This window comes from Vicugna pacos, unplaced genomic scaffold (assembly GCF_048564905.1).
Source record: "Vicugna pacos unplaced genomic scaffold, VicPac4 scaffold_191, whole genome shotgun sequence".
NCBI classification, from domain to species: domain Eukaryota; kingdom Metazoa; phylum Chordata; class Mammalia; order Artiodactyla; family Camelidae; genus Vicugna; species Vicugna pacos.
This window is the reverse complement of record NW_027328870.1, coordinates 264,373-276,564: the sequence shown is the minus strand read 5'-3', so window position 1 is coordinate 276,564 and position 12,192 is coordinate 264,373.

Here is a 12,192-nt window from a genome sequence, read left to right as displayed (position 1 = left end):
CTTTTTCTTTTCCTTTTCCTTTCTTCTATTACAATTGAACAGAAGTGGTGAGAGTAGGAATCCTTGTCTTGTTCCCGAATTTACCCAGAAGGCTTTCTGCCTTTCCCCTGAGTAATATAAATTGTTATAAATGTCCTTTAGTATGTTGAGAAATGTTCCCATTGTACCTACTTTCATGAGAGTTCTGATGATGAATGTATGTTGAATTTTGTCAAATGCTTTTTCTTTGTGTATTGACATGGTTTTGTGAATTTTGTCCTTCTTTTATTAGATATGTGTCATGCTGCTTGACTTGCGTATGTTGAACCGTCCTTGTGACTCTGGAAGGAATCCAACTAATCATCATGTATAATCTTTTCTATGTATTGCTGGATAAATTTGTTGAAGTTTTTCGAGGATTTTTGAATCTCTATTCATCAAGGGTATTGGATTTTCATTTTCTTTTTTTTGGGGGGGGATTGTCTTTGACTGGTTTTGTTATAAGGGTAATGGTGGCCTCATGGAATAACTTTGGGACTTGTCCTTCCTCCTTCATTTGTTAAACTAGTTAGGGGGAAACGGGTTTTAGTGAAGCAATCCAGGCATTTTGTTTAAAGGGTGTTTTTAAAATTATAAAATTTAGTTAACTTATACTGATTGCTCTATTCAAGTTCTCAGTTTTCACTTTATTCAGTCTTGGCAGGCTGTACGTTTTTAGAAATTTGTCCATTTCTTTTAGGTCATCCTGTTGGTTGTCACGTAACAGCTTATAGTGCTTTCATAATCTTTTTTGTATTTCTATAATATCAGATATTCTCTCTACTCTTTAATTTCTCATTTTGTTTGTGTGCAGTCACTGTATTTCTTGATAAGCCTGGCTAAATGCTTTCCTGTATGTTAATATTTTAAGAAAAATTAAAGCTGTTGATTTTATGATTTGTAATTTATTTTTCAATTTTTTATTTATTTTCAACCTAATCATTAAAGATTTCTCGTTCTACTGCATTTGGGTTTTGTTTGTTCTTCTTTCTTGTGATTTTGGGTGGTATGCTTGGACTTTTGTATGGGGTCTTTCTTGTTCCTTGTAAAAGGCTTCATTTGTTCTCAGTTTACCTTGTAGATTTGTCTTTGTTGCATCCCATACGTTTTATGAAGCTGTGTTTTCATTGTAATTTGTCTCCAGGTATGAATTTATTACTCCTTTGATTTCATCATTGAACTTGTTTTATTGTATTTTTTTAAAAGATGTGGTTTTACCTCATGTTTGTGTTTTCCTATTCTTCTTTCGAGAGTTGAGGCAAAGCTTCATACTTTTGTGTATGGAAAAATACTTGTTATAATCTGTATTTGCTTAAAATTCCTGAGGCTTATATCATGTGATAATATTTGATTAATTCCTTAGAGAACATCCTGTGCATACTTGAAATGTTTATATGTTCTGCTTTTCTAATGCAGTGTCCAATATCTCAGTTAGGTTCAAATGATTTAATATGCAATTAAGACCTCTGTTTTCTAACAGATATTCTTTCTGAATGATCTGATCATCAGAACAGTGAGGTGTTAAACTCATCTACTATTATTGTTTTATAATGAATTAATTCTCTCATGTTTACTAACATTTCTTTTTATATTTAGGATCTATGCTTTTGGGCCATATATAATTTAATGAGCATAATTCCCAAATTTTTTTCTTGATGTATTTTTCTTTATATAATCTCATATCTCTTTCATTTTGGCTTTTATTTTAAAACGTATTTTGTATGAGTTGAGCATTGCAATCTGCACTTTCCTGTCAATTCCATGGAATATCTTTTCCATTTGTTTCCAGACTATGTTTATCTTCCACAATAAAGTGAGACTTTTTGGGGTGGAGGCAAAGATGGTGGAGCAGAAGAATGCTCGTAGCACACCCTTTCCCACAAATGCACCAAGACTCACATCCACAGACCCACTCAGCTAACCAGAGAACCTGCAGAACTGTGACAGAACATTGTCCTCTTCAATAGATAAAGATGCAAAAAATCTGGTAGGAGAAAAGGAAGAAAGAAAGAAGAAAAGGCAAAACAGAGTGGGACAGGTACCACGGGTAGGGAGCAGCAAATAAGTACAGGTACTCATTCACTGTGTCTCCCCTCTCCAACTGAGAGATCGGCATGACAGAGGGGGCGCCTCCAAGGCTTGGACCTGTACAATGTATAAGTTGACTGACAGAACTAAGATAAACAGGTACAGAGGATCCCTGTGAGACCCAGCAAATGATGCAGTTTGAAGCTGGAGACAGGGCCATGCTGCCCGAGCTGGGTGGTTGATGTGAATGGTTGCACTGTGGCAGCACAGGTGAATGGAGAGCATTTTGTGCCATGGCAGTGGGTGCACAGGGCAGAACAACCTGGTCTCTTCATAAAACAACAGTGCAGATGTGCACAGTGGGGGGAAGGGTGCATTCCCCATCTCTGAAATTCCTCGAAAGTTTGTAGGTGAAGAGAGCTGGGGCTCAGACCCAGCCACCATAGCTTCTGGTGCTTTGCACCCAGGTGGCAGTGGGGGCAAAACTGCATCTACACCTAAGGACTTAGCAGCCTCAAGGGCCAGATAGAGACCTGACTACAGCCTGAGGCACATAGGATAATACTGTAATGGTTCCTCAGGGAACTTGTCCGCCAAGACAACAAGGAGCTGGATTTTGGCCCAGACCATGGACAGGGGAGTTCCACAGTCTTCCCCGAGCCCACTTCCAATGTGCAAGCCTGCGGCAGAGCATACAGGGGCACAGAGCAGCAGAGTGACCGGCACACATAGAGGGCGGGTGGCACCCCATGTTTTGGGCTGGAATGCAACCCCTGACCATGGTGCTGGGAGAGGGCATGATGCCCAATCCTGCCTGGTCATTCTGCAACATCTGACTTTAGCATCGGGTGGGGCAGTGACAAGCCAGCCCATGGTAAAGAGAGCTGCACCTGAAGCAGTGTTGGGTGTTGGAGCGATCTGCTTGCTGACATGCCCTGGGAGCAGCACACATGAGGGCTCCAATGGAGGGCATCTGGAAACAGCAAGCTGAGCTTCCAAAACATGATGAATACAGAAAGATTTCACATTTAAAGTACACAGTCTCCAGGAGGACACTGACCACCTCCTCGTTTTAATGTGTTTTAACCGGTTCCATTCTCTATTACCCTCCTAACTTCTACTTCTTATGCAATTATATTTACCCCCATTTTCATCCCTTTGAAATTTTTAAAAATAATTTTATTATTATTATTTTTCAAAACTCTGCTTCAACCTGCTTTTCTATTATTCATTTTACAATGTCTTCAAAGCTTTATTTCTCCCTTCTTTAAAATTCTTTATATCTCTCTCTCTCTATTCTGTTTTGTAAGTTGTATTACTACATAAGCATAAGGTAGATAAACCCCTTTAGGGCAACAGTAGATAAATGATACACCAGAAACCACAGTGCCAGAGAGGTAGGAGCAAGAAGAAAGATCAGAGAAACCATTCCCAATTAAAATAACAGGAGAAATACTCTGAAAGGACGATCAGTGAAATAGACAAAGATATCTTAGTAGATCAAGATTTCAAAAAAGGAGTGATCAAAATACTGAAGCAAATAAAAGAGAGAGGGTTTAGAGATATAAAATATGTCAAAAATGAAATGGAAGCTATAAAGAAGAGCCAAGTAGAATAGGTAAACCCATTAACTGAAATGAGGAATGATCTAAAGGCATCGCAAAGCTGACTAGATAACAGAGAGGAACGAATTACTGACTTTGAAGGCAAGACAATAGAAAGCTTCCAATCAGAAGAGCTATAAGAGAAACAATGAGAAACAAATGAAAAAAGCATAAGGGACCTATGGCAGAATAGAAAGCATGCCAATCTTGGCATGATAGAAGTCCCAGAATGGGAGGAAAGATCAAAGGAGATTGCAAAGTTGTTTGAAGAAATCACGACTGAGAACTTCCCACACTTAAAGAAGGAATCAGATATCCAAGTACAGAAAGCTCAGAGTGTCCCAAACAAGAAGAACCCAAATACACCCACACAAAGACATATAATTAAGATGGCCAGAGTCAGGGATAAAGAAATAATCCTTAAGGCAATAAGAGCAGGGCAAACAGTGAGTTACAAGGGAATCCCCATAAGGCTCCCAACTGATTTCAATACACAAATACTACAGGTCACAAGGGAGTGGCAAGATATATTCAAAGTCCTGAATGAAAAAAATTATATACTTTGACCAGCAAGGCTATCCTTATGGTAGAAGGAGACATAAATTATTTCACAGAGAAGAAAAAGCTACAAGAGTTTACAACACTAGACCCATGCTAAAAGAAATATTGAAAATTCTTCTCTAAAAAGAAAAGAAGCAGGAAGATACAGAAATGTGAAACTCACAGCTAGAAAGGTGATAAGTCATAAATTACAAATAAAATAAACACAAAATTTTAAAACAAGACAAACAAATCATTGAGAATGGGAGAGGGAGGCAGGAAAACAGAGAATTTTTTTTTTTTTGGTCTTTCATTTTAAATTTTTTTTTTCTCGGTAGGATGGTTTGAGATCAAGTTACTATCAGTTTAATAAAAGCTGTTATAATAATGGTCTAAAAGACATATAAATAGAGGTAACAAGAAGACAATCCTTTTCAGGGAGTCAGTAAAGCTATATAAAATTCATGTTAATACAAAGGAAAATTACCAGACCATAAAATGAAGATGAAAGGAAAAAAGAGGAAATACTAAATCAACTGAAAAATAAGGTGAAAATGGCAATAAAATCAAACCTATCATAAATTAATGTAAATGTTAATGGACTAATTGTTCCAGTCGAAAATAATAGAGTGGCATGCTGGATAAAAAAGCAAGAAACTTCAATATTGTGCATACAAGAGACCCACTTCAGAGAGAAGAACACATATAGATTGAGAGTGAAACGATGGAAAAGGGTATTCCATACAAATGGAAAAGCAAAAAAAGCAGGTGTTGCAGTACCCACTACTGACAAAATAGTCTTTAAAACAAAGGCCATAAAGAAAGATAAGGAAGGACATTTTATAATGATTCAATGAGTGATACAAGATGAGGATAACACACTCGTTAATACATATGCACCAAATAGAGGAGCACCTAAGTACATAAAATAATTACTAACAGATATAAAGTGGGATAGTTATGGGAATCTAATCACATTTGGAGATTTCAACACTGCATTAATATCACTGGACAGATCACTGAGATAGAAAATAAATTAGGCAACAGAGAAGTTAAATAATACAATAGAAATATTACTAGTGGTGGATATTTTCAGAGCATTGTACTCCACAAAAAATAGGTTATACATTCTTCTGAAGTGCACATGGAATACTTTCCCGGTTTCATGATGTACTTGGGCACAAAAGAAACCTCAGCAATTTTAAGAAGATAGAAATTACATCAAGCATCTTTACTGAACACAATACCATGAAGCTAGAAATCAGCAACAGAGAAACGAAGGAGAAAAAAAGGAAAACATGGAGATTAAGCAGTATTTTATTAAAAAAACAATGGTTCAATGAAGAAATCAAAGCTGAAATGAAAAAGTACTTTGAGACAAAAGAAAATGAAAGCAAAATCACACAAAATTTATGGGACACAGCAAAACAGTGCTGAGAGGGGAGTTTAAAGTGATACAGGCCTTCCTCAAAAAAGAAGAACAATCTCAATTAAACAATTTAACCCACCAGCAGAATGAACTAGAAAAAGAAGAACAAAAAACCCCAAAAGGCAGCAGAAGGATGGAAATCATAAATGATGGGGAGGAAATAAATTAAATAGAGATTAATAACACCATAGGGAAAAGTTCAATGAATCCAAAAGCTGGTTTTTCAAAAAAGTAAGTAAAATGAACAAACCTCTGTCCAAACTCAAATAAAAGAAAAGAGAGAGAGCACAAAATATCAAAATAAGAAAGGAGAATGGAGAAATTATAACAAATAAAAAAGAAATACAGAATACCACAGGAAAATATTATAAAATGTATATGGACATTAACTGGATAACCTAGAGGAGATGGACAAGTTTCTGAAAACATACTGTCCACCAAGACTGAATCAAGAAGAAACTGACACCTTGAGTAAGCAGAGCACTAGAAATGAAATCAAAATAGCAATAAAATCTCCCTAAAAATAGCAGCCCAAGACCGGATGGATTCAGTGTAGAATTATACAAAACATACAAAGAAGTACTCATACAAGTCCTTCTCAAAGTCTTCCAGAAGATTGAAAAGGAAGGAATACTCCCAAAGTCATTCTATGAAGCCAAAATCACCCTGATACCACAACCAGGCAAAGACACTACCAACAAAGAGGATTATAGGCCAATAACACTTATGAGCACAGACGCCAAAATCCTCACCAAAATAGTAGCAAAGAGAATCCAACAACACAGAAAAAAAGATTATACATCATGACTAAGTTGGGATCATGCCAGAGACACAGGGTTGGTTCAGCATATGCAGATCAATAAGTTTAATACAGCACATCAACAAGAAAAAAAACCAAAACCACATGATCATCTCAATAAATGCAGGAAAAGCATTTGGTAAAATTCAACACCAACGTATGATAAAAACTCTCACAAAAGTGGGCATAGAGGGAACATATATTAGCATCATGAAAGCTATTGAAAACAAACCTACAGACAACATAGTACTCAATGGTGAGAAAGCCAAAATTTTCCAACTAAAATCTGGGACATGACAAGGATGCACACTATCACCACTCCAACTCAATATAATCTTGGAAGTCCTAGCCATAGCAATCAAACAAGAGAGTGAATTTAAAGAGATGCAAATTGGAAAGGAAGGGGTAAAAGTCTCATTATATGCAGATAATTTGTTACTATATATAGAAAACCCTGCAAGATCCAGACAAAAATCACTACAGCTGATCGAAGAATTCAGCAAGTTAGCAGGTTACAAAATTAAGGTTTAAAATCAGTGGCATATCTTTACAGAAACGATTCAGATAATACTATAGAGCTACAGTCAACATGACAGTATTGCATTGGTAGGAAAACAAACATATAGCCCAATGGAATGGAACAGACAGCCCAGAAATGAATCGACAAACTTTTGGTCAATTAATTTTCGACAAAGGAGACAAGAAAATACAATGGAATTGAGACAGACAAATGATGTTGGGAAAACTGGACAGCAGCATGTAAATCAATGAAGTTAGAACACTCCCAATGAATCTAGAACACCATAAACAAAAATAAACTCAGAATGGATCAAAGACTTAAACATAAGACAAGATATAATAAACCTCCCTGAGGAAAACATAGGCAAAATGTTATCAGACATAAGTCTCGAAAATCTTCTTGTAGAAGAAATAAAAGTAAGAATAAACAAATGAGACATAATGAAACTTACAAGCTTCTGCACAGTAGAGAAACTGGAAGTGAAACAAAAAGACAACCTATGGAATGGGAAAATAATTTGCATATGAAACCGACAAAGGCTTGATATTCAGAGTATATAACCAGCTCATCCAACTGAATAAGAATAAAATAAACAGCACAATCGAAAAATGGGCAGAAAACCTAAACAAGTGATTCTCCAAGGAAGACATACAAATGATCAAAAGACACATCAGAAAATGTTCAATATCACTGATGATCAGAGAAATGCAATTCAAAACTAGAGTGAGGTATCACCTCACACTAGTCAGAATGGCCATCATTCAAAAATCCACAAATGAAAAGTGCTGTAGAGGCTGTGGAGAAAAGGGAACCATCCTTCACTACTGGTGGCAATGCAGTTTGGTGCAGCCACTGTGGAAAACAGGATGGAAATCCTTTAAAAGCCTAGGAATAGACTTACCTTATGACCCAGGAATCCCGCTCCTGGGCATAAATCCAGAAGGAACCCAAATCCAGGATGGCACTTGAACCCCAGTGTTCGTAGCCAACACTATTTACAATAGCCAAGGCATGGAAACAGCCTAAATGGCCATCAACCATTGACTGGATAAAGAAGATGTTGAATATTTATACAATGAAATACTTGTCATCCATATAAAACGGCAACATAACACCATTTTCAGCAACATAGATGCTCCTGGAGAAAATCAGTCTAAGTGAAGTAAGCCAGAAAGAGAAAGAAAAATACCATATAAGATGGCTCATCAGTGGAATCTAAAAACAAAACAAAACAAAAAAAGCCCAAATTCAATACAGAAATAGACTCACAGACATAGAATTCAATGTTTTGGTTGCCAAGGTGGCGGAGTGTGGGGAGAGATAGAATGGAAGGTCAAAATTGTAGAATAGATTAACAGGACTGTACTGTATAGGACAGGGAAATATATAAAAGATCTGCAGCAGCTCACAGAAGAAAAAATGGGACAACAAATGTATATATATTCATTGTAACTGAAAAATTGTGCTCTATGCTGGAATTGGAGACAACTTTGTCTAATGACTGTAAAGCAATAAAAAAAAGGAAAAACAGAATAAAAAACATGATCCTAAATATTACAGGTGCAAATATAAATTATAGAGGAAAAAAACTATTCAAAATTTTAGTAAAACCAAAGATTTTGTTTTATGTTTTCTTTTTAAGATAAGCAAAATCAAAAAACCTCTACCCAGGTGCATCATGAAGAAAAGAAAGATGCTCCAAAGAAATAAAGTCAGAAATAAAAGAAGAGAAATAACAATTGTTATCACAGTTATCCAAAAATTTGTTCATTATGTCTACAATTATATGCCAATAAACTTGACAAATTAGAAGAAATAGACAAATGTCTAGAAAGAGACAGAGATAAGGAGAAACAAATCATTTGAACAAACTGATTTCTAGAAGAAAGTTAGAATCTGCATTTAAAAAAATCTTTAAACATTGGTGCAGATTTAAACAGCTCCCGTGGAGAACTGAACAGAAATACAAAGCAGGACTTATACTCTTCAAACTATTCAAAAATAGTGAAGATGTGGGAAACTCCCAAATTAATTCTATGAAGCTTTCATCACCCTGATAGCAAAGCCAAGAAAGAAAGTACAGGCAAAGACAACTTCAAGCCAATAAATTTGATTGATTTAGATGCAAATATTCTAAAAAAATATAATTAACAAACTAAATCCAGCAATATCAAAAATGAATCATGCACCATGATCAACTTGGATTCATTGAAGTGTCACAAGAGAGGTTCAACATACACAAATCAATCAGTTTGATACACCACAATATCAAAATAAAAGAGAAAATGATGTGGTTATCCCAATAAATCCTTCAAAAGCATTTCACAAAATTCAACATTTATTCATTGGAACAGCAACAACAGCAGCAACAACAACAACAACTACAACAATAGAAACCTCTTATCAAACTAGGATTCAGGAAATATATCTCAACATAACTAAAGTCATTTATTACAGAACAACAGACAACAAAATATGCAAAAGTGAACAACTGAAAGCCAAATTATGGAATACGACAAGGATGCCCAGTCTCACTATTTCTATTAAACACAGTATGGGAAGTCCTAGCAACAGCAAACGGCATAGAAAAAATTTATTCAAGTTGGATTGAATGCAGTAAATTTGTTATTATTTTAGATGAGATGATAATCTATATAGAGAACTCTTAAGATTCTCCACACCAGAACAACTAAAACTAATACAGACATTTAACAAAGTTGCATGATTCATTATTAATATACAAAAATTGTCATATTTCTTTACACTAACAATGAAATATTCCATAATTTTAAAAAATCCATATGAAATCAGATCAAAAAAATGAAAAACCAAGATAATAAAATCGAAAATTCACTGATAAATTGGATGATGATGCAAAGAAATGAAAAAAAATTTTAAGGTCTTAGTTTAGAGTAATTAATATTGTTAAAATATACATACTACAAAAGATGTCTGCAGATATAAAGTGATTCAGATCGAACTTCATATTTTCCACAGAAATAGAAACAGTCCTAAGATTTGTAAGTAAGTGCAAAAGAACCAGAACTGCAAAAGAAACAATCAGGAAAAAGAACAAAGTTGGATGCATAACCTATAACCCTCCCAGATCTCAGACTATATTACAAAATACAGTAATCAAAACAGCACAATACTGGAAAACAAATAAACATCTATATCACTGGAACAGAACACTGAGGCAGAAATAGAACATCACAACTATGGTCAACTAAACTATGACAAAGGAAACAAAAATATACAATGCCTAAAAGACAGTCTTCAGCAAGTGATGTTGAGAAAGCTAGACATCTACATGTAAATCAATGACATTAGAACACTCTCACACACTGTACAAATACAAACTCAAAATGTTTTAAACATCTGAATCTAATACATGACACAATAAAACTCCTGGAAACTAACATATGGAAAACAATAGATAAATTGTATTAAAATATTCCTATGTCACACTCCCAAGCTGAAAACAATAAAAGCAAAATAATCAATTAGGTTCAAATTAATCTTAAAAGCTTCTACACCGCAAAATAAACAGAAAGAAAAGATGAACTTCCAAATGGGAGAAAATATTAGGAAACAGTGCAATCAACAAGAGGCTAATTTCTTAAATACACATATAGTTCATACAACTCCATTTCAAAAATCTACAAACAACTAAGCCAGAAAATGAGCAGAAGACAATTCTCTAAAAAAGACACAGAGATGGCAAACAGGAACATAAAAACATGCTCACATATCTAATCATTATACAAAGGCAAGACAAAAATAAAATAATATTTTACCTCACACTAGTGAGAAGGGTTGTCATCAAATGTCTACAAATTATAAAGACTTTGGAGGTTGTAGAGAAAAAGGGACACTCCAACTCTGTTGGTGGGAATGAAAATTGGTGCAATCACTTTGGGACAGTATGGAATTTCCTTTAAATAATAAAAATGGACCTATCATATGAGCCAGCATTCCCACTCCTGGGCATATAAACCATAAACCTGAAAACAAAGAATCCTAGATTAAAACACAAGAAGTACACTAGACTTAATTTGATTCTTCATGTGTCTCCTCTGTCAAGGGAAGCAGAAGCAAATCTAACAAAATATGATTGTATCAGGCTAAACAGATTTACACTGCAGAAGAAATGATCAATAAAATGAAAACTCAACCAACACAATAGGAGAATATATTTGCAAGTGATATTTTCCAATCAAGTGTTAATATCCAAATTATATGGCAAACTAGACACAACAACAACAAAAAAGACCAAACAATCCAATTAAAAAAAGTCCATAGGAACTGAATATATATATCTGAATCAATTTTCTGTAGAAAATTTACAGTAGGATAAATGACACATGAAAATCTGTTCAGAGTTATAAATTATTAGGAAAGTCATAAACCAAAAAAGAGACAAGACCTCACACTTGTCAGAAGGCTCTCATCAAAAAGAGAAAAATAGATGTTGGTGAGATTGTGGAGAAAAGGGAACACCGTGGACACTGTTGATAGGAATGCAAAGTATTAATTCCATTGCATATAAACACCAAATTTTCTTCATCCAGTTTTCTGTCAAGGGATGTTAGGTTTGTAGGCCCCTGTCTGAAGGCTCTAGAGAATAAGCCCATGGGCTGAACTGATAAACAAGCTGGGAGGAATGTCACATATCCAGGCTGGATAAGAAATGGCCTACTTAATGAAGTTCCATGATGAACTTTAAAGCCTTCCTTGATCATTTAACATCCTGTGCTTACTGCAGAAGCATGGGGGCATAAAGAGCTTAAGATTATTAACATTGTTATAACTTAGATGATATTTGAGGCATTGTACATGTCCTATATAAAACCTTTCTCTTAGAATCAATAAACAGAACTGCTTCGCTTCTCTCCACACAGTGTTTGTGTGTATATGATATCGTGCCACTGACAGGGTTAATTTAATTTGTTGGCAGTGTCTTAAAATTATGTTGCATTATATACAATGCTTTTTCTGCACCTATTGGGATGATTATGTGAGTTTTATCTCTCATTCTATTAGTGTGGCATGTCACCTTTATTGAACTGAATAATTTGAAGTATCCTTAAACCCAGGGATAATTCCCTTTACTCATTTATGTGTATGATATGTTAAATGTGTTGTTGAATTCATTTTGCTTGTGTTTTGTTGAGAATTTTGGCACAAATGTCCATCAGGGTTAATACCCATTATTTTGCATATAATGTCCTTTCAAGCATTTTTATGCAAATAA